The 27,624-nt window shown below is 39.7% G+C and overlaps 1 protein-coding gene across 1 annotated transcript in view; it reads left to right on the forward strand.

The window, feature by feature from the left end:
• The first annotated feature begins 253 nt into the window (after positions 1–253).
• Positions 254–27,624, forward strand: part of FAM222A (family with sequence similarity 222 member A) — a 68,641-nt gene continuing 41,270 nt past the window's right edge. Inside the window, exon 1 of the mRNA XM_075214334.1 lies at positions 254–1,330. The gene's annotated coding sequence lies outside the window, so the exon portion shown is untranslated. The remainder of the gene's footprint in view (positions 1,331–27,624) is intronic.

Here is a 27,624-nt window from a genome sequence, read left to right on the forward strand (position 1 = left end):
CACACAAACTAAAATCTACTGTTTGTAACATGTTAATGTGAGTATGTTAATAGTATACAGACAGCAGTAACATCCAGAGGAAATGGGAGTTCCCTGTCCTGAAAAGCTTACATTCCCCTCCTCCCATTGGTCCGTCCGTTTTGCATATTAAATTGCTATTGGTTGTCTCGCCGGGATGGGCGCGGCAAGGGCGTGGGGATGACAGCGGAGACAGAAGCATCGCTCTGGTTCCCTGTCAGTTCCCGACGTGCAGAGCAGCTGAGAGGACGCTTTGGACCGAGCTGGTGCAGGGGCGCAGATCATCAGCTTATCCATCAGTCTCTGCACGATCGGCTCCTTCCCCTTCCTCGCCTCTCTCCATTCACCCTCTGTGCTGGCTGGGGAAATCTGGCACCACAGCTCCCACACAAGCCTGGATGTCTGGAGGAATTAAGCTGCTACCAGACATCTGAGAGCAAAGCAAACGGGATGTAACACACAGGAGAGGATTAAGTGGATGTTGCATGGTGCATATCCTTCTTGTGCTGCACTGAAGCTCGCTCACTGGGGTCACAACACATTTTGCACTTCTTTTCTCTTTCGGTAATATTTATTATCTGCAGCAGAAGCCACCACTGGATGTGTTAAAGGCTGGCGGTTCCTTCTCTTTGGGAATATATATCTATATAATTTTGGTATTTCTGCTGGCCATTTGATTTGTGTGGAGTTTACAAGAATGGTAACAAAGACATTTTTCTTTCGTGCATGTTAATATTTAAATTCCTTTTTTGTATTGTTTTTTCTTTCTCTATATTTTATTTTCTGCTGTCATCGTGATATGAAAACGCTGCCCCCGAGGCTTGAAAATAAATTGAATTTTCACTGCAAGGAAGAAAAAAATAAAGATTAATAAGACACGGAGGCTCTGATCTTGCAAGAATTGGAGTGGTCCTGTATTTTTCTTTTTATAAAGATAATTTGTACTGCTAATTTTTAAGGGTATCTCTGATCAGCCTGGAAAATATTCTATTGAAGCTTTAGATCCTTTTATTTGTGGTTTATTTAATGCCTGGATAATGCTACCAACTTCAACTCAATGCAAAACCAATACATGACACTTAAGACTATTCATGGTTTTTAAAGACCGATTCGAAACTAAACTCTTTTTATGTTGATTCACATCTCAAGGCTTTTTTGTTCTTTACTGCTGTCTTTTGCTGGAAGATTAAGGGGTTTAGTGGAGTATTTTTGAAGACCTTATGGCTTGGATTGTGTTTTAGAGTCCTACAGAGACTTTATTTTTTTTTTCTGGATCAAAGGCACTGAAGCAGGGAATAACGCAAGATTTATGGTAAATATTTTGCAGGCTGGATTTAATGCTGTTTAAAATTCATTATATTTCAAAAGTGTGTTGCTGTTTTTTTTTTTGTTTTGTTTTTTGAGGGTCTAATACAGCCAGATGGTGGATCCCTTCCACCCCCAGTTATCTAATTTTTATGAATGCTAGTTTAAACTAGTTGCATTGTCTTAACCTTTACCCATCTGTATAGAATGAATTAAAATGTAATTTTTTTTATTTATTGCATTAGTGAACTTTTGAATGCATATTGTAAGGTTTTGCAGTAGATGGTGTATGCAATATATATATACACATATATATATATATGATATATGATATATTTATTACACACACACACAGTGGTGTATGGCTTTTTTAATACTTAATTATCACTTTTTTGTTGTATTTGGTGAGGAATCTGGTGTCCTGGCAGGGCTATGCACTTTGTCCAGACACTTCAGAGGCATGGGTTTCCATAGTTGTAGTTCCTATTTAACTGTTTACGATTTGAGAGAGAAGATAGATATCAGTATTAAAGAGCAATTAATTTTATTTTCCTGCTTGTATATGCTTGGTTAAAAATGTGTGGATGCAAAGTTTAGCAGCATAGTTGTCAAAAAGTGCTGAAGAAACAAACAAGTGCAAATGATCACGCGATAGACTGTTTTCCTCTAATCTTTTTAAAAACCTTAATCTCCTATGTTTGGAACGAGCCACACACTATAGCAGTGACAGGAGGGGTCATTAGGCCTTTGTCCCACAGGATTTATTGCAGGAAGAATGCGATGTTGTCATTTTTGTTGAGCTCTTATTAGAAAGAAAATGTAAATATTTGCAAGGAGATGTAGTGGTGCATTATATTATTGCATACCCACCATCTGGATAGCTAGGGGAAGCCTCAAGCACTTTAATCATTTTTTTGTGTGTGATGTGGAAAGTTGAGAAGTTAGTTCCCATCTTCATGTTCAACCAAATAGACTGTCTGTTTCTTTTGGAGAGGAGATCTTTTTAAATGAGCATTTATCCATTTATTTATTTTTATTTATTTTTTTATAATGCTTTGCTTTTTTTTTGGATTACTTTTGTTATGTGGACTATAATTTTACTGTTGTCCACTCTATTTTGAATGTTAAAGAGTGACTGAAAATTCTGGAACTTGACATTCTTTGATCTAAGGCAGGTTACAATTATGGCAGTGAAAGTGTTAACTTGAGCAGCACAATCGATTAGCCAATATCTTCCCTATCTGTGCCATAAGAATCAAGGACAGACTAGATGTTATTTTAAAAACTGGATGAAAGCAAGAGCTTTGTGTGGTTTATTGCATGACTTTATATACATAAGCAAAAGATCAGTCTATTTTGTGTTTCTTTAGCTTTCTATTTTGGTATTGATGATAATTATTCCCATTCTTTTCACCTTTTTCTTAACAAACATTGAACGTGTAGATTTTGAAATTCTGATCTTTGTAGAACTAACCATAAATCTACCATATGTCGGATTTGTTTCTCGGGCTCTCTGTATATAAAAATGTCGTGGCTTTATATTTTGCACCAATATATTTGGTGCTGATAGCTGCAGTGTAAAATGTTCAAAGAAAACTTGAAGTCTGTTTAAAATAGCGTGTTGGCTGCACCATTATCAAAGAAATAAATCACACACACACACTTTTCAGCAATGGCAGACACATTGTTTGTACTTTTACTATCCCTTAACCAAAAGGGAGAGAACAGACTGTTGGGCATCCTCTGCATCTCAAACTCAAAGCCCCAATTGCGCCAAATAATCAAAGTCTAAGATTGTTTGGGACACAAGAAAACTAAAAAGAAATAAATGACCTTCGTCAGCCCATACGGTTAATACTTTTGATAAACAGTCTACAAACTGTCATATAAAATGTACTAGGACAGCCACCTACCAAACAAATAATAATGTTTTGAACACAAACGGTCACAGATTACCAAGCAGTTTGCTTGAATTGCGAAAGCGCACTTTTCTGACTGCGTGCACCAACATACAGCGTGGGTGGGTTGATGGAGACAAGCAGATTCGGCACGTGACACTGACGGGAAAGGTTGACTGAACTCACACGCAAACTGTTCTGTCCCCTTCAGTGGGGGGAAATGCAATTCCCCTAGAATAGCGCAGGCTGCGTTACAGTAGTGCGGACAATTTAATTCCCCCCCCCCCCCCCCCCCGTGAATTTTTAACTGAACACTGGGTTGCAAAAAAATGCGTTTGGCCCGCCAGTTTGACACATCTGCTCTGCATCGTTCTCCCAGGTTAAGTGCAGAATGCATACACGTCTATGTTTCGCTGTTCCTTTCCCATTTGGTTTTCACTTTGAAGTTATTATGTTTTATGTCTACACAAAAACTAAATAGTGATCACTTGCCCCCTCCTAACTAGCACAGTTGTGGGGTCCATGTGACAGGAATAACCTCAGTTGTGGGGTGTTAGACCTTACTGGCACTGCACTGGCTGATCTCCCTGCATTGATGATGTGGTAGATATGAAAAACAGCTCTGTATTAGTTTTTAAACTGTTTTAGATACTAATAAAGCACTGTTTTGCACAAACTATGATCTTGCTGACGATGTAGCACTCAGCGGTGTGGTGAATACTACACAACTGTGTGATTCGGTTAGTGCTGGGAGTTATGCTGGTGACTTAAATATTAATTTGTGGCTGGACATATGCTTTAAACCAGGAAATCTATAAGAAATAAAAATGGCATTACCTACATTTGTCTTCAGAAACTGACTATGGTGTTGCTCAAAGCGTTCTCAAGATATTTACTGGAACATGACGCAAAGGGACCTTGGAGTTTTTTTGCATCAGCCAAATGGAGTGCAGTGAAAATGCTGTTCATGTTTGTAACAAGTTTGTCTGTTTAATGTGCTAAAGAGGGCGGTCTTTAAGCTGCGATTTACACTGGCGAGGGGGCTCAATGCTTGTCAGTGAACATTCTGCATTTTCTATCCTGCTCTAATGCGTTTATAAATTCAGATTTACAGTGGAACGTTGTGTGGGCAGCAAGATGGCGTTGTAATAAAATGTAACTAGTAAGAGATGGCTATCTTGCCATATGTGGCCGTTCTTGGGGTATGGCAATGGGAAGCGGGGTGTCCTGTCATGTTACTACCGTCCTATTAGGCTGACATCAGAAGGAGCATGTGTTGACAATCCTAGATACAGGGGAACAGAGTAGAATTATGCTTCTGCAATTGGAAGAGGTAAATGATTATCTGCAGCATGGGCTAGTCAGGTGCCATTAGTATCTTCAGACAACATGAAGAATGTACATGAGACTCGCTGGTACAGCAGATGTTTCCTTTTGGGGCAATGGTCTTTGAGTATGGGCCTGACGTAGAGTAGGCCACAATTTTGAGGTGTAAACGTAGGTGCAAAGCAACAGCCACATAATTGTGGCATTATGATTTGCAGATAATCTAAGATAAAATTGGCTTTAAATAGTTACTTCTGAATAGGATTAAATTAATTTATTATAAATGGGAGTTATTGGTGATTTTACTCCTACAATAGGACACCTGTAATAAGAACTTTTGTTAAAAATAGGTATTTACATTCCCTAATTTTGACAACTAGTATTAACCAACAGAACTAAATGATAACAATTAAGCCTCTCTTGGAATTCTGGGTAGAGACAGAAATCGCTCCTTACTTGGCCAACCATGCATCGAACCAATGGTTTTTCAGCATGCTTACAGGCTGAAAGGCAGAGTCATAAATCCAACTTGCATCCTGCTGTTTCAAGCTTATTAGCTGTCATCAGGGCAAGATGTGGCTCAATGGTATTTCTATAGTGCCTAGAGAGTATTTTAACAGGGTATTCGTTAGGGTTTTAAGGGCCTATTTTTATTTTGAAAAGGAGAAAAGACCTTTCTTGAGCAAAAAAACAGGCTGCTCTTAGAGCTTCTTCATATATTACAAAAAACATTTGCTGGGTTTAACAGTAGTTGAAGCATGGGGAAGCTTATTTAAGAAGGACCGCAGGTGTACAAGATTTTTTTTTATTTTTTTTTTAATACTTAGGATGGAAGCTTATGTCAAAGGAGGAGATGTGCTAGACCAAGAAGTTGTGAAAGTCGGGGGGAGGGTAGAATCTATCCAGTATAAAGCTGCTTCAAACTCCGTAACTCTAATCGGTGCCAGCCATGGACTGATGACTTCTATCTATGATGCAGGGCTTGTGGTGGACCAATAGGAAATCACCAGGGTTTGAGGGCTAAATGAAACCATGAAGGCTTTGGTTTAAGTCCCTTATAAATTCCCAACTAACCAACCACTAAACTTAATAAAACACGTTTTTCTTTTTGACCCAGCACTATTACAGTTATCTGTGTTTATCTATTCATGGCCAATTACTGTTAATGTTGCAGTAAAGGAATGATAACAATAGCCTACTTAAACTAGAAGGTATTTTACATATGTTTACTCTACTCTAAAGTGGCATTGCCTCAAAAAAGAGGGATTTAATCCTTATTTAGGTAATTGAGAGCAAAGGCTTTCACATTTTACCTTTTATGTCTATCGGCTAACTGTGCCTTTACAACTGCATTTTCTTCCCAGACTGAGTAAGGATTCTTATTGTCTTTTATTTATAAAATGCCAACATATTATGTAGCGCTGTACATTGAGGGGTTTGTGATATAAATAACATACAATTAAATAAAACGGAAGGTGGAGATGCCCTTGCCCAAATGAGCTCACAATCAAATGGGTGTGGGGAACAAGTTATACATACGGTAGCGGAAGAACAATTGAAACTGTTAGTAGGGAAACCATGTATGGCTACTATAAGGCAAAAGCGTTCTCAGCCATATTAAAGCTGCCATTGGCGGTTGGCTTTTCTGTGCAACTACCAGTAGTGTGGTACGGTCGGAATGAAGAGACAGTGAAAGATGAAGACATGAAAGATGGACCAGTCGCTATAAAAATAAACATCTGCTGCTGGCAATCCCGACTGTCTTTCACTAGTTTCTCTTTCAGATGGCTCCTCATTCCTTTAAGGTTCTAGCGACTTGCTCAAGTATTAAATGGGTCTGTGGTTTTATATTAGAGGTTACCCTGTTTGAATTCAACAAATCAGTCCTGGAAGTATGTATTTTAAATAACTTTGGCAGGTCCCACCCAAACTATCAGAAGCTGAGAGCCAGTTAGCATTGAGGTCTTGGTGTTTTGAGGGCCCATTCCTCGTGGCTCTACAATGGGTCTATAGATGGCTTGTAAAATGAGCATGACTCTGTGCTAGCCAGCCCTTTTTTATCTGGTATGAGCTGCAGTCCTAGAACAGAAATCTATACCCTTTTTAATAGGTATCAGGTCTTTCCTGCTAATAGGTACCATGCCGGGTTTTGTTTGTGTTTGTTTAGCTGGAGATTTAATGGGAACGTGCCGATTACGAAGCATCTTGACAAGCAGCAGGCCCACAGATGGGTCATTCCTTTTGCCTGTCCTTGTTTTGCTTGTGAAGGTAGACACAATAAAACTCTGTTCTGCCTTTCAACCTCAAAACAGATAACAAGGCAGAGAGGAAATGAAAGGGCTTTAATGTGGCTTATTAACCATTTAAAAACAAGTGACTATTTATAACCTTGGTTGAGGGTGCTTGGATAACCAGTCTCTTTAGAAATAAAGTTTGTTTTAAAGTATAGAAATGTAAAATTTTATATATTCAGATTAACTGTTCTATTGTGCGTATATATTTCCCTGTACTAAAAAGCACACACTTGCTGTTCATTTCACAACGTGTGTTAAAATCTGGCAAATTGGGAACATTTTCCGAAGCTTTCATGGTACACTGGATTTGAAGACCTCAAGACACTGAGCACTGTGTATGCAGTATACATCATGATCATCATTTATTTATATAGCGCCAACATATTCTGTAGCGCTTTGCAATTGGGGACAAACATAGTAAACAAACAAACTGGGTAAAACAGACAGAGGTGAGAAGGCTCTGCTCGCAAGCTTACAATCTATTGGACAATGGGAGTTTGACACATGAGGTTATGTCTACATTTGCAGTCAGCCCAGCCACAGTGCAAAGGTAAAAGTGACTCCTAAGATAAATGATCCTGTCGCACAACAATGTTGGTCAAGGGGTAGTTGTAGAACAGGTGCTAATAGGGTAATGTAGTGGCTGAGGAATATTATAAGCTTGTCTGAAGAGGTGGGTTTTCAGAGAACGCTTGAAAGCTTGTAGACCAGAGGAGAGTCTTATTGTGTGAGGGAGAGAATTCCATAGAGTGGGTGCAGCCTGGAAAAAGAAGATGCCCCAAGCTTGAATAGGACACTGTTGCTTGTCGACCTTGGCATAACCTTACTGTACCCCTCTCTGCCCCTGTTCCGCCCATGAAGTCATAGGCTGTCGTGAATGTCCTATCCGTTCGAAGATGAATTGGGTGTACTTGTGTTCACTGTCATCTAGGTCAGTTTGTGGGCATGCGCACTATAATTTTACACAAAATGCTATGGATGCGCATCAGCATTTACGTTCCGTAATGAATCAGGCCCTGTATCTTTTAAGCTATGCATTCAACAGGATTTACAGTTTATGAATGGAGGATAGGTTTGTGGTTGTAGTTGGACTAGTTTATTCCTGCGTGTACATAAATGATAATGGAATTCAGCACTGATCACTTAAACCCAAATACCGCCAGAGAAACGTGCAAAATTCTGTGCCAAATGTTTTGCGGAGCAGTTTTGAAAATTTAGCTCCTGTCTACTCAAAGTAATTGCTCTGACTACAAATAGCAACTCCCCTCATCCCATTGTATTTTAATTAGCACATAAAAAAATTACATTAAAAGGGAAATATTGTACAAAAGCTGCTTATAATTACACTGTTAAGTATTACACAGAGTTACTGGTTTATATAGTTAATGTTTGTGCCAAGCATTTATAATTCCCTTGTTGTTTTTACATTAGCATAGCTGACCTCTAGACTTGATCATAAGTGTGATGATGTGGAAAGAACTGTCACAGACAGGTAGCTCAGACATACTAGGCTTAGATGACCTATTACACAGTTCAAACTAAACTGAAAAAAAAAAATGCAGCTGCGTGAGGAAGCTTTTTTTATTCTTTTGAGTGAAGTCGTGTCTGCTAGAGCAGCGATTCTCAGAGGCGATACAGGCCATATTGAAATCTCACTCTGCAGCTACCAATGTAGCACAATGATTTTTAATTATGCTGGTATTCAGTAGGTTCATATTTGTGACATGTGAGTAAGTTAAAATGATGCAAAGTAAACATTTTATTTTTGTATTTTTTTTTTTTATTTGTGATTGTCCAAGTTTGGTCTCTTTGATCACCTGTTACATGAATTCACTTGTGTGCAAGCAAATTAATGTATTACAATTAAGTGATCATTTTTTTTTTTTTTTCTGCTCTAAATTTCTGTATATCCTAAATCAGACACATGTGTGAATTGTTTGATAATAGGATTATTTATGAATTATTCAATTTAAAAATAAAATTATATATTGGTTTTGTTTGTGGGCATTTTAAATATTCAACAGTTGTATCTGTGGGCAGCTTAAGAGATGATCACTAATGATTAAACATATGGCCTTAAAGAACCATCAGAGCTAAAATACAAGTTGTCTTCTATACCTTCACAACGATACATTTAAAAATCCCCCTTCTTAGCAGAAGTTGATATGTTACATTTGCTAAATATCTGAGTGCAAGATATTGTTCCTTGTTATCTGTTATTTCCAAGTGGCCGACTGCAATGGTGTTTAGTAGAATTGCTGACAGGAAGTTCAGCCTATAAGAAAATATCTCCCCACAGAACATTAACTAAATATGTTTGGTCCTCCAAAAGTTTCTGAATAATGACACACACACACACACACACACACACACACACACACACACACACACACTTTGTGACTGTTTTTGATGTTTTATATGGCAAATTGTATCTTCACATTAACTGTGAGCATCTCTAAATTGTGCTCTTTGAGCCACTGAGAAGAACATGAGAATCTGTGTGTTGGATCATGTGTCGTTTTCACGAACATGTGTTCCAGCTGTAGCTTTTGGATAAAACACACTTAGCTTTGGGCTCCATTCATTTACGTACCTGAAAATGTCACCATGAACCCAGAGCCTGATTAAATCATTGAAGACTCTGTTATAGTGCTCTGACAATACTGTTCAAGTTAACATGTACTTATCTTATTCCCTGCACACTGCCATTACCACAACTATCCATCCAATCCCCTTTCTCTATAGACTGTGCCCGCCTGTGGCACTCCATATAAACAAACTACTCTTCCCACGAGTCCCAGCAAGCCAGGAATTGGAAGAGCTTTGGAGAGATGCAGACCCCATGTCTGACCACACTATTGCCTAGTTATATTTGATTAGGACTGTCCTAGTTACTCTACTGATTTTATGGTGGCAACCTTTGACCTGCATCCTGCTTTAATGAAGCCTTTTTACCAAATTGTGATTAACTGCTATCCTGACCAGTATATTGATCTCTCGCTCCCATCCTGTACACTGTTTAGCAAATGGCTGTTTCAGGTCTGTACCCCTCCTAACTGCCTGCCAGCCCTTACTGCAATACCTCTTTGAAGATTTTGCTGATGGCTGTTTTTCAAGCATATCCTCTGTGATCCCCCTTCTGTTATTCTTAAAACCTGAGCTTTCTGTTCCAGAGCAATTCATGTGTTACCTCTGGTTGCGTGTGTAACCTGACAGGAATGTCACCCTCTGCCTTACTGATACACCATTCCCTCATTCTGTCAGCGGTGCAAGCAGAACTAGTGGTACGTTTTTACACAAGACCTGCAGCTGCGTACAATACGAAATTTTAATGCATTTGCTGATTTTGTTATCGGTGAAATAGAGGCCAATGACACACAGATAAACATTGGAGACATGTTTTAAAAAGTCAGGGTGATATGTAGCTCACTGGTTTCCTTTATTGTGATACATGACAAAATGGTATTTGATTAAGATAAACACCGTAACTAAAATTGTATGCAAACCATTCATTTATAGCCTTATTGAGCACCTGACTTGCATGCACCCGGAAGTCTGCAGGAACACTGTTTTATTGGGGCTGGAGAAAGATTTATTTTTCTGGCGGTAAGAGAGTTTCTCCCATATCCCGGGTTTTATATATCTTGTCCCTTAAGCTGGATGGATATGAGGTAGCAGCTGTCTCTGACATAAAGTTATATGGGCAGCAAAATGGCTATCCAGTTAAAAAAACAAAAAAAAACAAAAACATTTTCATGAAAATATGTAAACTGATGGAATTTACCTTGTTGATCTAATAATGCTTAATAAATATAATGGGTGAGTAAAGCATAAAAAGGAGTAACTTTTCACCTGGGCAAAACCATGTTACCTTGGAGGGCAAGGTACATTTAAAATGTATGGACAGATTTATAGTTGGGGTAGGGCATGTCCTAGATTAACTTTAAATTTCAGTGTAAAATAAAGCTATCAAGTATTTGTGTGCTAGATGAAAAACAGCCAGTATTTAACTTATGTGCAAAATAATAAACTCATTTGCACCCCTTGCATAGCAACATGGTTTGTTCGGAGAACATTTGCTCCTTTTTTTTTTCTTCTTACTTTCCACAATGACTCGGGCCTAATGTGTCTTTTGAAGTGCCTACAGTTATACAAATGTGATTGGTAGTTTGAATGAGGCGGGAGAAAGGCCCTGCGGATCTTTATGGCTGATTTGGTTATTTTCAACCCAATGGACTAGCTTCTGCTCTCTGTGTGAGGCTCCTTGAGAAAGCAAAGCCAATCTCTTTGAGTCATTTAGAGCCGAAAGTTAGATCAGCTAGTGGCCTTCGTGACCACGTTGAGAACGTCTTCACTAGCCTAGCTGGAAACGATGGCTGACCTATTAAAACTCAGTATTTTTATACTGATGCCTTAACAACTGAAACTGTGCAATTTGGGTCAGCACGTGTGTGGCCAAACTTAGCTTTAGATTGACGACTAGCAAACTGCAACCATATTGTACACTCTTTAGGCACAATTCGTATCATTGCAAATTTGCTGTTCTTTTGCTATTGTGCCAACAGATAGAATGTTGTCATTGGGTATAATGTCAGAAATTGAGAAATATCTCTACATCTGTCCGCTTTCTGCATGGTGTCTGATTGAATGTGGTTTTCCCTGTCTTGCACTTTGATACATTTAACCTTTAGTAAATAGGGGAAAGATATTTCATTTAAGGCAAAGTGATTTAACTGCCTTTGAAGTGCCTGGATTTCAGTTACTCAGTAGCTACATGACCTTAAGGCAAATCTTTTAATCTCTCTGAACCTGGGTCAAAATAACTTGATTGTAAGCTCTTAGAAAAAGATTTACCTCATAAACTATACTGCCAACAACAAAGTCATTGGAAAAATGTGTTTTTATTAAAGAAGAAACTTTACATATTCTTCTGAGTGTGCGGAGTGTCCAAACTTGGACAAAAAAAGTTTAACTTTCAAATTTGTTCTTTTAAAATCTTTTTTTTTTTTTTTTAACTTGGCCACAAAGGTAGCATTTTAACCAGAGGACCGATATTGCAGCACATGAGGATCCAAGTTTTGCAACATACGTGATTTATTTTTGATTTTTATCAGACATGTCCATAAATGTGACTAGAAAATGACCATGATTGGCCTGTGTGTGCAGTCAGTTGAACATCCACACACACACAGACCTTGCTGTAAGCAGGAAGTGACTTGTTGATTTAGCCGGTGTACCTAACAGATTGCTTGACCTAAATTTACTAAGGTAATATTCTTCATATTTGTTTCAAGTCTAGAAGTTTCTTTTTTTCTTTTCTTTCATATCTCCCTCATACTGCAGCGAGTGTGATAACTACCGGGTGCAGAGGTGGAACTAGTGAGCTGTGGGTACCAGTGCAGGGGAGGAGGGAACCACAGCTCACTAGTTCCCCGTGCAGTGGGCCCCATTATATCCACGGGCCCCGGTGCACCACACCTGCTGCACCAATGGTAGTTCCATCACTGACTGTGTGATAGTTTAGCATCAGACCAGGTCAGTCTTTCCAGTGGCTGGGAAGGGGTATTTAAATATAGCAGCTACTTGAGATAGTTTTACTATTGAGCTTTATTTCTGTTCTGTTTTTCTTTATTTCAATTGACCGTGTTAATACTTGTTTTAGTGCACTGGCAGATCCAGAGGAGGGGGCGATCAGTGTAATTGCACCCCCACCCCCCCCTCTAGTAGCAATCTTTATACCTTAAAGTTGCTGCCAAGAGGTCCGATCATCAGGAAGAAAGGGGGCAGAGCCAACCAATCAGCATGAAGGAGGTGCGTGGCTATGCAAAATTGTATGACGCCCCCCAAATAAAAAAAGTCTAGGTCTGCCCCTGTTTCAGACCTATCTGCAGTGAGGGGTTCAACGTTTTTAGTTTAGTCCATGTTGCTAAATGTAACCAATCCGCAGTTAGTCAGTTTTATCCCAAGTTTGGCTAATTGCATACAATTTAATTGAAATAGAGCAGCCTAATGAATATTAACCCTTGCACTGTTGACTGACTCGTGGATGTAATTTGTGTCTTTCAAATCATACTTGCCTACTCTCCCGGATGCGCAGAAATTCACGGCATTGAATGGGGGGGTCGCGGGGCTTAATTGCGTCATTAAGCTATTCAATGCTGTGAATTTCGGCATTTTATAGTGTGGGCGGGGCTATGGTGAGGTGACAATGTGACCACGCCCCCTCCTTCCTCTGTCACATGACTTCTCTCCTGGAGAAGTCATGCTTTAATTCTGGGAATTCATTAAAAAAATAAAAGCAAACCCATAAAATAAAGATCTGGAACTTTCAGTACATAGTTCAAGACTAGCAAACAAAAAACATCTTCTCCAAATGATCTGAGTGGCAACATCTGCAAAGCCCTGACCCTGTACAAATGGTTTTGCGCACTTGCCAAGTAGCTAAACGACTACACTGTCTCGTTGAAAAATGATTACAGACATCTTCCATGTGTAAAGCTTGGTACACACTAAAGAAAATTACTGCAGACACGATGTCTGTAACGACAAAGTCCCCATGAGCGTGCAGATTTATGTGTACACACCTACACAATTTACCTTTAGATCTGTACTCTTCATCTGTCATAACCATCTGCTGAAAAGATTGTGACTCTGCACACTCCATAGAGATCTGTCTACACTGCTGGTTATGACTGCATATACACTTTTGCCCATCATTGTTCCATTGTTTATGGTGATTTTTTTAGTCCGTTTATAAAAATCAAATCAAACGATACAATGTACTTTGGGAAAATAAAACATGATCGTGGGCGTGTACACACTAATGTGATATTGGACCTAAGGGTCGTTTATCGTGTGATTGACATTATAATTGTTTGAAACCTGTAATGTATGGGTGCAGACTTATAGGGACTGCTCATATCTGGGATCAGGGAACAATACCACACACGTTAGTTTAAAAAATGTGTAATGCTACTTTTAAAGTAAAGCACACGGACATATGTTCTTATTTTAATTGTTGGCTTTGGTCATATTTCACTAAGATGGACAGAAATTGGCAAAATGGCTGTCGTCAATGAGCAGTCAGTACATGCCCCTGGCTCCTAAAAACCAAACCTGTCCAATTGTGGCCTTCAAAATATGTGCCTAGATCTGGTCCTCCAGGAGGTGGGTGTAGCTAAACGAGCTCTAAAGCAGTAATGAGCAAAAGATGGCCCGAAGGCCTCATGTGGCCCTCCGAGCCTGTGGCCCCAGCTCATTCCTGCTTTATTGCTAGTCATTATTATAGGTTTTAACACTTGTTTAAAATACCTGCTGATATGTTATTACAGGTAGATGTCTATTTATTTATTTTTCTCCAGTTGTTGGTAAAATCCTTAACTATATCCAGGGCCGGACTGGGACTAAAAATCAGCCCTGGCATTTAAAGCACACAGGCCCACCTCTGTTGATAAGCTGGAAAAAAAAATGTGTGCCGCAGTGCAGTGGCGGTGCTGCCAAAGGCGTAGCTACATTATGTTGGGGACGTGGTCAAAATGGTGCGTTGATACATACATTATAATAAAACATTACATTTATCAGACCCTCCCCATCCACATTACGCCACCCCCCCAGATACATTATGACACCCCCAGCCCACTGTACTTATCTATGCTTCTGATGCTGCTGACATTCCTGTAGAGTGAGCAGGGAAGCTCTTAGTCTCATGAGATTAATAAATCTCGTGAGACTTAGAGCTCCACGGCTTGCTCTGCAGGCTGTGCCCTGTCCGGGACGGAGCACAGATCCTCCTGCTGACCAACTGGATTAAGGCTCGGGCGGCCCAGGCACTCAAGTCAGGGGGGCTCCTATGATGCAATTTGGCTATTAGACAAATTTTTGACAAATACAAAGGCAATACAGTGTGCACTACTGTTAGGTGCACGCAGTTCTGCCTTAACAAGCAGTACAGTGTGAAGCAGGACATATCTCCCAACTGTCCTTGTAGTCAGACCAAATCCTGACTAAGTGGGACAGTCACCCATCAAATTCAGAACAGTTGGCAGACTGTCCTGGTCTCTCCTACCTGTCTTGTCATGGTCACCACTTGTGGCTGCTGGTGTCTTTAGATCAGTTGCTGCTTGTCTGGATCCTGGAATGTTGGATGCCCTATTTGGAGAAAAAAATGAGCAGATGAAATTTAGCCCTGGTGTTAAATCAATATAGCATCCATGTTTTAAAATTAGGCCTCACTGCAGCCACAACATTAAAGTACTAGTATTCACATTTGATAAATACATCTATTTCCCTACAACTAGCCCTGACATTAAATAGTATTCCCATTTAATAAATAAAACTATTTCCCTCTCTCCAAAGCACCCCAGCATTAAATTAAAAATCCAATCACTCCATCTGAAATTGATAGGCCCCACTATTAAATTGCCCCCATCTTCACCCCACAAATAGAATAGCACCCAATAATTAGCCCCCACCTGCAATTCCCTTTTAGATTAACAGCCTACCTCCCACATTATATTAAGAGCTACCCATACACACATTATGGTCATACACACACATACTATAGTTATACTGTTACACACATACACACTATAATCATAAAGGTCATTCTTTGGATATTTTTTGGGGGGGTTATTTTTTTGGTAATTTGTATTCATTGTCATTCAGAGCTTGATTTATATATTTTTTAACTTTGTCGATCCCATTTTTATTGGCGCCTGTCAGTAAATTCTGTGTTATTTTTTGTTACACTATAATCATACCCTGTCACACAAATAAATAGATCCCCTGTCACACAAATAAATAGATCCCCTGTCACACAAATAAATAGATCCCCTGTCACACAAATAAATAGATCCCCTGTCCACATATAGCTCTCCTGTCACATAAACTACCCCCTCCCTCTTACCTTGTGCGCTCTGCAGCGCGCTGTACAGTCTCTCCTAACACATGGGACGGCACCTATCACATGGTGCTCGTCCCATGTGACATCTCCAGAGCCATTCATAGAAGAGAGGGGAGGAGCGACCACACCAGGAAGTAAGTGTAGTGCCGACCCCACTGCTCAGCACACAGACTGTCATGCTGAATTCTGGCATGACAGTCTGTGTGCTGAGCGATGGGGCCGGCCAGCTAGCAACCGGCCCATCTGGCCATCGGCCCTTCTGGCATTTGCCAGAAGTGCCAGATGGCCAGTCCGGCCCTGACTATATCGCATCCGGAGAAATTTTCTGTACTGTGTACCCAGTCTCACTGTATCAAATTATATTGGTTTGGAATCTGGCATCCCATTGCTATACAACATTTTTTCCCCAGCACACTGCTATAGCCAGCAACAGATCTGCCATTTCTACTGTAGATAAAAATGCAAAAGTCTTTGTTGCACACATTTGCAAATGTATGTTTAAGCCATCCTGCCACGCCAAGGCGCTTTTGCTAATAGGATGGTCCTACTCTAAACAATGAGAGTCCCTATATTTGGGCCATACATATGTGTTTTTAAATTGAGAGCTAACTTACCAAAGAGGTACCCCAGAAGCCTCCAAATAGCAATCCAATGTCAGCACTCCCCCTCAGCTACTGACACCAACATGCCTCTCAGACAAATACAAAAGTGGAAGCTGCTCAAATCAATTTATAAGCCATAACAGGTGCTGAAAGGGTGGGGTTATCCTGCAAGGAACATACACACAACATTTTTTCCCAGGCACACTGCTATAGCCAGCAACAGATCTGCCATTTCTACTGTAGATAAAAATGCAAAAGTCTTTGTTGCACACATTTGCAAATGTATGTTTAAGCCATCCTGCCACGCCAAGGCGCTTTTGCTAATAGGATGGTCCTACTCTAAACAATGAGAGTCCCTATATTTGGGCCATACATATGTGTTTTTAAATTGAGAGCTAACTTACCAAAGAGGTACCCCAGAAGCCTCCAAATAGCAATCCAATGTCAGCACTCCCCCTCAGCTACTGACACCAACATGCCTCTCAGACAAATACAAAAGTGGAAGCTGCTCAAATCAATTTATAAGCCATAACAGGTGCTGAAAGGGTGGGGTTATCCTGCAAGGAACATACACACAACATTTTTTCCCCAGCACACTGCTATAGCCAGCAACAGATCTGCCATTTCTACTGTAGATAAAAATGCAAAAGTCTTTGTTGCACACATTTGCAAATGTATGTTTAAGCCATCCTGCCACGCCAAGGCGCTTTTGCTAATAGGATGGTCCTACTCTAAACAATGAGAGTCCCTATATTTGGGCCATACATATGTGTTTTTAAATTGAGAGCTAACTTACCAAAGAGGTACCCCAGAAGCCTCCAAATAGCAATCCAATGTCAGCACTCCCCCTCAGCTACTGACACCAACATGCCTCTCAGACAAATACAAAAGTGGAAGCTGCTCAAATCAATTTATAAGCCATAACAGGTGCTGAAAGGGTGGGGTTATCCTGCAAGGAACATACACACAACATTTTTTCCCCAGCACACTGCTATAGCCAGCAACAGATCTGCCATTTCTACTGTAGATAAAAATGCAAAAGTCTTTGTTGCACACATTTGCAAATGTATGTTTAAGCCATCCTGCCACGCCAAGGCGCTTTTGCTAATAGGATGGTCCTACTCTAAACAATGAGAGTCCCTATATTTGGGCCATACATATGTGTTTTTAAATTGAGAGCTAACTTACCAAAGAGGTACCCCAGAAGCCTCCAAATAGCAATCCAATGTCAGCACTCCCCCTCAGCTACTGACACCAACATGCCTCTCAGACAAATACAAAAGTGGAAGCTGCTCAAATCAATTTATAAGCCATAACAGGTGCTGAAAGGGTGGGGTTATCCTGCAAGGAACATACACACAACATTTTTTCCCCAGCACACTGCTATAGCCAGCAACAGATCTGCCATTTCTACTGTAGATAAAAATGCAAAAGTCTTTGTTGCACACATTTGCAAATGTATGTTTAAGCCATCCTGCCACGCCAAGGCGCTTTTGCTAATAGGATGGTCCTACTCTAAACAATGAGAGTCCCTATATTTGGGCCATACATATGTGTTTTTAAATTGAGAGCTAACTTACCAAAGAGGTACCCCAGAAGCCTCCAAATAGCAATCCAATGTCAGCACTCCCCCTCAGCTACTGACACCAACATGCCTCTCAGACAAATACAAAAGTGGAAGCTGCTCAAATCAATTTATAAGCCATAACAGGTGCTGAAAGGGTGGGGTTATCCTGCAAGGAACATACACACAACATTTTTTCCCCAGCACACTGCTATAGCCAGCAACAGATCTGCCATTTCTACTGTAGATAAAAATGCAAAAGTCTTTGTTGCACACATTTGCAAATGTATGTTTAAGCCATCCTGCCACGCCAAGGCGCTTTTGCTAATAGGATGGTCCTACTCTAAACAATGAGAGTCCCTATATTTGGGCCATACATATGTGTTATGGCTTATAAATTGATTTGAGCAGCTTCCACTTTTGTATTTGTCTGAGAGGCATGTTGGTGTCAGTAGCTGAGGGGGAGTGCTGACATTGGATTGCTATTTGGAGGCTTCTGGGGTACCTCTTTGGTAAGTTAGCTCTCAATTTAAAAACACATATGTATGGCCCAAATATAGGGACTCTCATTGTTTAGAGTAGGACCATCCTATTAGCAAAAGCGCCTTGGCGTGGCAGGATGGCTTAAACATACATTTGCAAATGTGTGCAACAAAGACTTTTGCATTTTTATCTACAGTAGAAATGGCAGATCTGTTGCTGGCTATAGCAGTGTGCTGGGGAAAAAATGTTGTGTGTATGTTCCTTGCAGGATAACCCCACCCTTTCAGCACCTGTTATGGCTTATAAATTGATTTGAGCAGCTTCCACTTTTGTATTTGTCTGAGAGGCATGTTGGTGTCAGTAGCTGAGGGGGAGTGCTGACATTGGATTGCTATTTGGAGGCTTCTGGGGTACCTCTTTGGTAAGTTAGCTCTCAATTTAAAAACACATATGTATGGCCCAAATATAGGGACTCTCATTGTTTAGAGTAGGACCATCCTATTAGCAAAAGCGCCTTGGCGTGGCAGGATGGCTTAAACATACATTTGCAAATGTGTGCAACAAAGACTTTTGCATTTTTATCTACAGTAGAAATGGCAGATCTGTTGCTGGCTATAGCAGTGTGCTGGGGAAAAAATGTTGTGTGTATGTTCCTTGCAGGATAACCCCACCCTTTCAGCACCTGTTATGGCTTATAAATTGATTTGAGCAGCTTCCACTTTTGTATCCCATTGCTATATACAGGCCTGTGTATGCTTCATGTAGGGCATTTTGTCAGAAGCCCAGTGCATCTATAATGTAAAAGATTCTCTGCTTTTTAGTGAAGGTATCCTCACTGCTCTAAAACACTCCCAGCAGGATTTTGTCAGATACAGGTCATTAACTTTCTATCATTGGAGGTTTGTTTACACGCTTGCAATAAATAGTATGTGTGTTGCTGCTGTCTAGTATTCATATGGATCACCCCTAGATGGTCTTTCAAAAAGAAACACCTCAACTATGGCAGGTCCATGTATAGAAAAAGTATGATGAGTATTTGGTTCATTCTCTGTACAGCACTGCGGAATTAGTGGCGCTATATAAATAAATGATATAGTTGATACGTGTCAAAAACTACACCTGATGCTGAAATTCAACATTGCAACATAAAACTGCAAACCATATATAGTACATAAGAAGCCTACCTTGTCCGGCTGTCGAGGAACTAAAAAGATACTTGCCTAGTTTTTCTAAATCCACTCCGGGATGTTGATTTTCAGATATCTATTATAGGATAAACTTATTTTAGTAATAGAGTACTGAAATTATAAGAGATGGGCCTTACCCAAAACTTTAACAATCAAACAAACTTATTTTCTGAAAATATAACGGTTACATCTTATATATATTTAACATACAAAGAGAGATGTTCGTCAGGATTTATAAAATGAAATGGATCCAGTGTGGAATTCTAATTCTGTACTTGAAGGCTTACCGTGAATCAGGAAGATGCTTGGTCATTACATGGGGTATAGACAGATGCTAGAGCGGTAATGGGCAACAGGCAGCCCTCATTGCCTGCGGCTTCCAGCTCCTTCCTGCTTTATTGGCAGAAATGTTTGTTATAGCTTGTAGCACTTGATTAAAATGCTGTCTCATGTTATTACAGATAGCCATCTTTGTTTGATTAAATGTATTGTTTTAACTTGTTACTGAGATTTGAAGGTCTGAGGGCCACACCATAAAATAGATTGTGGGGGATCCGCGCTATCCACGAGTGGGATGAAATAGGCAGCCAGAGGAACAAACAGAAGGGGTGGTCTCAAACCCCTATGGGATACAACAACAATGGATTCCCCAGCGCGATAGAGGGATGGAAAAGAAGGGGGGGGGGTTTCAGTGAAAAAGCAAAGTGGGAGGAATATAAAAATGTATATAGATGTGACAGTGTTAAAATAACGTTGACTTACTGATAAAGACAACATAAAAACATCTCAATGTGGTACTAATATCCGTTGGTGGTGTAGAGTTTAATGTAGAATAATAAATATTTCTCAGTCCAAAGTGGCAGCCGCCAATAAAAAATAGTTGCAAAAAATAACACAAACAATAAATATTAAAGCACGGGTCTGGGAAGGTTGGGTAGTGCTCATATGTGGCCCCTGAAGCGTATCAGATTGCCTATCTCTGTGCTAGAGGAAGCAGCTTAAGCACTCAGCAAAACTGCTATTCCCATCCTAAGTTATGTTCTCCACTAGTAACTACCATTGATAACTCTAAAGGTGGCCACACAGGTGACAATCTTGTCAGCCAGTTAGTTCCATTCCACCGATCACCACGAATGCCAAGACCATTTGAAATCCTTTAATCCATCACAGATTAAAATACTTTTAGCCTGTGACCATTATTTCTATGTATCATAGGCCTGCCAGCCAAGCTGTCCGATTGGGCTACCTACATGTGTAACTCTGAACTGCAGGATATCAAAATATGTGACCAGTTTAAGGCTATGTGCTCATGGGTAATTTACGTTTCTCTGCTGTTATGATTTTGATAGGTGGGCGGGGTAGGGAGTGATGCGAGTGAGTTCTTTGTACAGACCCCTTTGGAAGCATGGCCATGTTTACTGTACTGTTTTCTCTCAATAGAGACTAATGACCTCTGTGTGGGATTCTTCTCCCTTGGCATTTTGGCTAAGATCAAGTGTAGAATTTTGTTCTTATGTGGTTTGTGCTGCCGCCCCAATAATAAGACAATCTACCCTTGTCCTCTAACCAAATAGCCAGCTGCCATGTACACCAAGACTCTGCAAGCTGTGAGTGCCTGAACATGAACATTTATGGAGGGACCATCACACTAGTAAAATCACTTCGCATTTTTTTGTACTATTAAAACTACGAAGATCCCTCCCATTTGCCCAGAAAAGAACATTACTTTTTCCCAAAATTTTTTTATATAAATTCTTGCCGAAAGACTGGATTTTTTTGGGCATGTAATTTTATTTATTCATTCAAATACAACACTTGGCATGTTTTTAGCCATTTTTCTTGTATTTCTGTTTTTCCTCGATCAGGGGTGTCAGTTCAGTCCAATGGTGATTGGAGTGGCCTTATGGATCCCACCTCCCTGAACTTTTCAAAGGCTCATCTCTGGGGAGAGCTATAAATTGGTGTCGCTGAAGAAAACTTAGGCCAACTTGGGGTATAAAGGGTCCCGCACTAGCCTGCTGTGGACCTGAAGACACTCGCCCCCTAAAGGCCCTTATGGGCCATAAGGTCAATGAGTAAAGCAACCTTGGAGAACCTTGTCCCCTGTGGGGCGTTATGGCTGTGGGGTTGGGGTGCACTTTAGTTTTCCCCACGTGCACTGTGTGATTGATTACACGCCCTTGTTTTATAAAACGTTTTATGCACAAGTCTTTGTAACACCTGCCACTAAATAATTATTAAGAGCTATAATACTTTGATTGAATAGTAACTAATATATTAAAAATTGCAAAATGCTATTTATTCTAAAATTGTAGTTTTAGGACATCACATTGGTCATTGGGGTTTAGGACAGATTTTCTTTCCATTTTTGACTTTGTACCTGTGACTTGCAGAGATCATTTTGGCAATGGACTGGTTAAATTGAAGTCTCTTGTGTGCTATCTTCTAGATAAGCAGATGGCTCCTGTCTGCTGTCTCTGTATTAAAGCCGATCCATTTCATTGATTTACTTTCATTGCTTTGTGAAAACCTAAATATGGGTAGAGAGGCTGCTATAGGAGAGGTGGGTCTACAGTTTCTCCAAACGCTACTGAATATGAATATAGTCCAGGATGCTACAGAGAATGCCTGCTAAACTAATGTGCGGCAATCGCTGCAGTTTAGAAGGAAGTGATCTGTCAAAAACATGCTTATTCTTGTTTAATATGTGCAAACCCATGTAGAACATCTGACGCGGCAGATAAGACACACTGTTTTGTTGGATAGATAGAATAGATTTTAGAAGATTCTATAAAAACAATAATTTGGCTGATTTTAAAAATGGCAGTTTCACATATGTAAAAATAAAACTAATTTCTCATTTAGGGAAACTTATTTCCCCTAACCCCCCCCCCCCCCTGTTTTTCTTTGTTTCCGCAAATACATTTCAACTCAAGGTTTTAAAGTACAATTTCAACTATACATTGTTGGCTAATTAGTATTCCTCCTCTGCCCAACTAGTACGGTAGGAAGAACTTGTTTCTGCCAGCCTTGTAATCATTGCTTTTCCCCATTGACAAGGGCCAGAAGGGAATGTGCCAACAGTGCAAGTTTCTAACATAGGCGCAGAGAGCTGTCCTATTGCATCCGCTCCCATGGTAAAAAACGAACACAGCCATGTTTTGTATGACTTCTCACGGGTTGTCTATGGCAGGAGAAGCTATGTTGGAGCAGTAGCAGAGGTGAGTTCTTCTTTGCGCCCTATCTTGGTTCCCCCACAGCTATGCTAGTTAGTGGGGAAGTAGTTAATTATATTTTACAGCTGAATTAATTTTCATTTTGGAGAAATGGTTGAAGTTTAGATAATGTAATTGACACTTGGTTACGGTTAACATAATAATATTCCGCTTTGTGAATGCACTGTTTAAATATGTCACAAGTTACAGGTAATTTAGTTAGTATAAGACTGTGTTCTTGCGCTCATCATGTGACCCTGGTACAGTTTAGGCGTGGGCCAGAATTGTTAAAATAAGCAACAGAGTAAAGGCATTGTTTTGCAAAAAAGACATTGAAGCCTTATAATGTATCTGTAATGTTGACAAACCTAAATATCCCAATAAATATAATTACAGAGGGAACAAGAGATTTGGCTTAGAGGGGAGAAGCTGGAAAGAAGAATTGGAGGTAATAATAAAATGAAGAATGATACAAGACATTGACAGGAGAATAATGGTGTGACTGAGATGAGTCCGTGTGGTAACCTTTTAAAGAGCTACAGTGATGGCGAGTAAAAGACATTGAAGATAAGGAGTGAGGGAGGCATAGCATGTTACATCTGGTATGATCCTAAAGGACAGGACAGTCTGACTTCAAAGTCTGCAGTTTCTAACTCTGGCATTGTGAGGTTGGCCTATTGTTTGACATCTACCTGAAGGTTTGGTATAATCCCAAAATGTATTTTTGATCTTTTATAATGTGTGTAAAATTAAATATAATTGAATTTTGCAAATTACTACAAAACCAAATATCCAACATTCTGAATATATTTACTTGGCTCCCTCACCTTATTGTGTAAGGGTTGATAATTTTACCTTGAAGACTTGTAATTGCTGTGTGTAAACACCACTTGGCCAGTCTCTCCATAGAGAACAGTGGAGGTACACATAGGGCTAGATTTACTAAGCTGGTGGTTTGAAAAAGTGGGGATGTTGCCTATAGCAACCAATCAGATTCTAGCTTTCATTTTCATTTGTTCTACAAAATGACAGCTAGAATCTGATTGGTTGCTATGGGCAACATCCCCACTTTTTCAAACCCGTAGCTTAGTAAATCTAGCCCATAGTCTTTCCTTCTTTGTGGGGAGTATTTTAATGGCCAACAAGTACAAGACACGAAGAGAGTAAACCTGTCAGTGTAGTGACATGTCCACTTGATTGTAAGGTGGTAATCTGTTTCACGTGATTAAAGATGGCCACTTGTATATCTGACAAATTACTTCACCTGGGCATGTAGGTGCACAAATAAACGGTATGTATGCATTAATATATGGCTAGGCATAGATAAATATTCGGAAAAGGTGATCTACAGAATGCAAAATCACTGCTCGAATGCTCTTTTGTGATGCAAAGTTGGCGGTGTCTGCAGGGATGTACAAGTTTGCAGTGGACGTTTCTTGCTGAGTGTGCAGTAGGTACATAAGTGGGCTTCGTTTTGCATCGTCATTTAATTTTATGGAAAGAGATAGAGGTCACATTTTCAGGGCATTCCCTGATTTGCGTGCAGCTTTTTATTCCCTGGATATAGTTTTGAATTCTTCTCCACCTCCTGCGGTCCAAAGATCGTAATCTGTGTAATGGGACACCTTTTGATCTCCTGCAGGAAAGCACATTTCTAGGTGCTCTTCAACCTATGTAATAAAAAGCTTCAAACACACAAAAGTGGAAAATGTAATAGTAACAATTCTGTACCCCCGTCACCCCCCCCCCCCCCCCCACACACACACACACACACACACACACACACACACACACACAGTTTCATGCTTCATTCAAAACATAAACCAAGCAGGAGAAAAGTAGGAAGTTTAACTGAAAAAATTATTACTTATTAAACCTGACTATGAAAGTCCCTTGTTTATGTTTATTTTAAAAGAAGGGGAAACACAATGGGAATCACCTCTGGAGAGAACCTATTTTATAAGGACATTGGAGCTGCTGGTCCATCCATCAGTTTGCACCTTACAAACACAAGGTAACACACTCTGTAGTAGTGACTGTAATGTAGGTATGTGCTATGTACTTCAGCACATACCGTATATACTCGTGTATAAGCCGAGTTTTTCAGCACATTTTTGTATGCTGAAAAAGCCTTCTCGGCTTATACACGGGTGAACTAACCTGGTGTCCGGTCCCTGAGCTCCTATCTTCCGCAGTGGAACGCATGTGCGTTCCACTGACAGGAAGTTCGGCATTTGGAACGCAAATGCCGAACTTCCTGTCAGTGGAACGCACTGCGGGGTAAGTGAAAGGCTGTCTCGCTGTCTCGCTGTCTCTCTCGCTGTCTCGCTGTTTTGCTGTCTCTCTCGCTGTCTCGCTCGCTGTCTCGCTGTCTCCTTGTAAAGTATATTTGTTGCGCTGGTCAGGAAACAGTGTGGCTTTATATTAAGTTGGTGCACATTGTAAAATAGGGCAGCTAATAGGTCCATGAAAATATTGTGCCAAATATACAGTAAAGTAAAGTAAAAGGTTAAAGTGTGGACTATTTGCAAGCCATCACATCTCCATTAAAATATATGGAAGACATGTAGTGCATGTTCATTTAAGATAAATAGACTAATGCATACAAGACCATTCACAATTATCCTTGGAATGCCTGGTTTTTGGGAGTGTGAGTAAAACGAGAATGAATGGCACATAAACATTTAAAGTCCTCTAATATGGACTTTAATAGACCTACAAAAGATCTGGTGAGAATCCCTATAGAAATGTTTGAGTTATGACATCATTTTTTAAGACTGTGATTATCCTGAGTGTTTAAAACTCTGACTGAAATTACAGTAATTAAACAGAAATGAGCTTTTGAAGAAAAAAAAATTACCAGTAGCTGCTGCATTTCCCACCCTAGGCTTATACTCGAGTCAATAAGTTTTCCCAGTTTTTGGTGGTAAAATTAGGTGCCTCGGCTTATATTCGGGTCGACTTATACTCGAGTATATACGGTATGTCTGGAGAGCTAGCCAGACATTACTCCCTATCAGTAGATATTTAGTAGGATGCATACTTTTAGTTTTTATCATTTTGTTTTTCATTTTATTACTGTTCTATGTAAATATATTGTGAAAAAGTCCCAAGTATTTCCACATAAAGTCAGTTGGTAAAATACTGTGTTACATTAACCTTTCTTGTCACAATCTCTATAGAATGGTTTATGGAGCTGTCTGTGCATGTGGCTCCGATGAAGCAGACTCGGTAACTGATAACCAGTTGTTTAGCAGACATGACTGAGACATTGACAGAGCTCCTTGCACTCCTCTCCCACTGCTGTGGGACAGGCTGGTGATGAACACTACACAACGGAGATTGTAGCTGGAAGGTATAGAGACAGTACCTTTTGTACGCTGCTGCAATATGTTGGAGCTGTTTAAATACTGTTTGACGGTTTGTAGTGTTGCTGATTTGTCAGTGTTTGTACAGATGCATATAATTTGTCTTGCAACAAAATCAGTTGTTTGTGCTAAAAACACAAGTTATGTAAGGTGAAGTTTGATTTTCTAGAAAAAGCATTTAGCAAGGTGGTTTGTAAGGGGAAATCTAGCCATGAAAGTTAGAAGTGTTAATGTAGTCTCGTGTGTCATAAGAGCACTGGCGTAAATTGCTTTTTAGATTAACATTTAATTAATAATGAGGCCTTGCTAAGAGGCTTGTTCATTTTTGTGCTTATAAATGGGCAGAGGAATGTAAAACGCAGCATCGCCAAGTAGACGTCAAACCTTGTGGCTGCTGTGACAGAAAGTCGCTCCACATTTGTTTTCTCCAGTCGCCTATTTATTTAAGAGGATTGACCTAAAAGTATTTAGATTTGGACATGCCAAACCGCAGTAAATCGCTTAGCTATTCCCACAGTTTTTGTCATATTCTTAAAGATACAATTCAATAAAGAGTGAGCACCTTATCATGTGATACTTCCAGATGTTTGCAGATTCAGCTGCTGACTTCCATCCATGTATTGACATAACTTGAATCTTTTAAGCTGTGTTGCAGTGTCCAAGTACCATGCATGTTTAAAATGAACTGTCATCCACACGTCAATATTAAAACAGCAAAACAGGAATATATATCAATAGAAAGTAACTTAAATATTTAATATTAAATATTAAGTACCCCCAAGAGCAGCTAGAATAATCAATGGAACTCCACTATATTTTAGAAGTATTTTTTTATTTTATTTTTCAGTACTTGCAATTGATTAGCACAGTGTTTTGCACCCTTTTGAAAACTTGTGTACATTGCCCCTGTGAATTATTATGTGGTGGATCTCTGATAAATACTCTTTACGTTTTGAATTCTCACGAGGAACACTAAAGTAGTGATACTACACCAGTGAGCACCTGGTTGCTAAGGAGTGGGAGAAATCTGTATTTTTAGTGTGCAACCTTAGTAGAGTGTATTGATGTACTCTGAGCAAAATTTCAGGAATCATCATAATCCTCATCAACTCATAAACTTGCATCTGGCATATAAAATCATTTTAAAAAAAATATTATTTACAGACAAATCAAGTCTAGAATTTTTGATTTTAAGGAACTTACTTGTGTAACACCATTACCAATATGCCTATAAAATATTTTACAGACCTGTTCTCTTTTACAAGGGTTAGTGTAACTTTATATAGTGTATCTTTCTGGTAGGTTCAGAGTTGGAAACAGATGACGTCATCGGTATCGGATAGTTTACAGTATACTGTTGAACTTGAAAAGGAAAATTCAGTTTTGGATGGAGTTCACTATTGTAACTGAAATACTGATTACTTACCTTCCATTCAGCACCTTCCCCCCTCTCAACTCTTGA

The sequence above is a fragment of the Mixophyes fleayi genome, chromosome 1 (genome assembly GCF_038048845.1).
Source record: "Mixophyes fleayi isolate aMixFle1 chromosome 1, aMixFle1.hap1, whole genome shotgun sequence".
NCBI lineage: Eukaryota > Metazoa > Chordata > Amphibia > Anura > Limnodynastidae > Mixophyes > Mixophyes fleayi.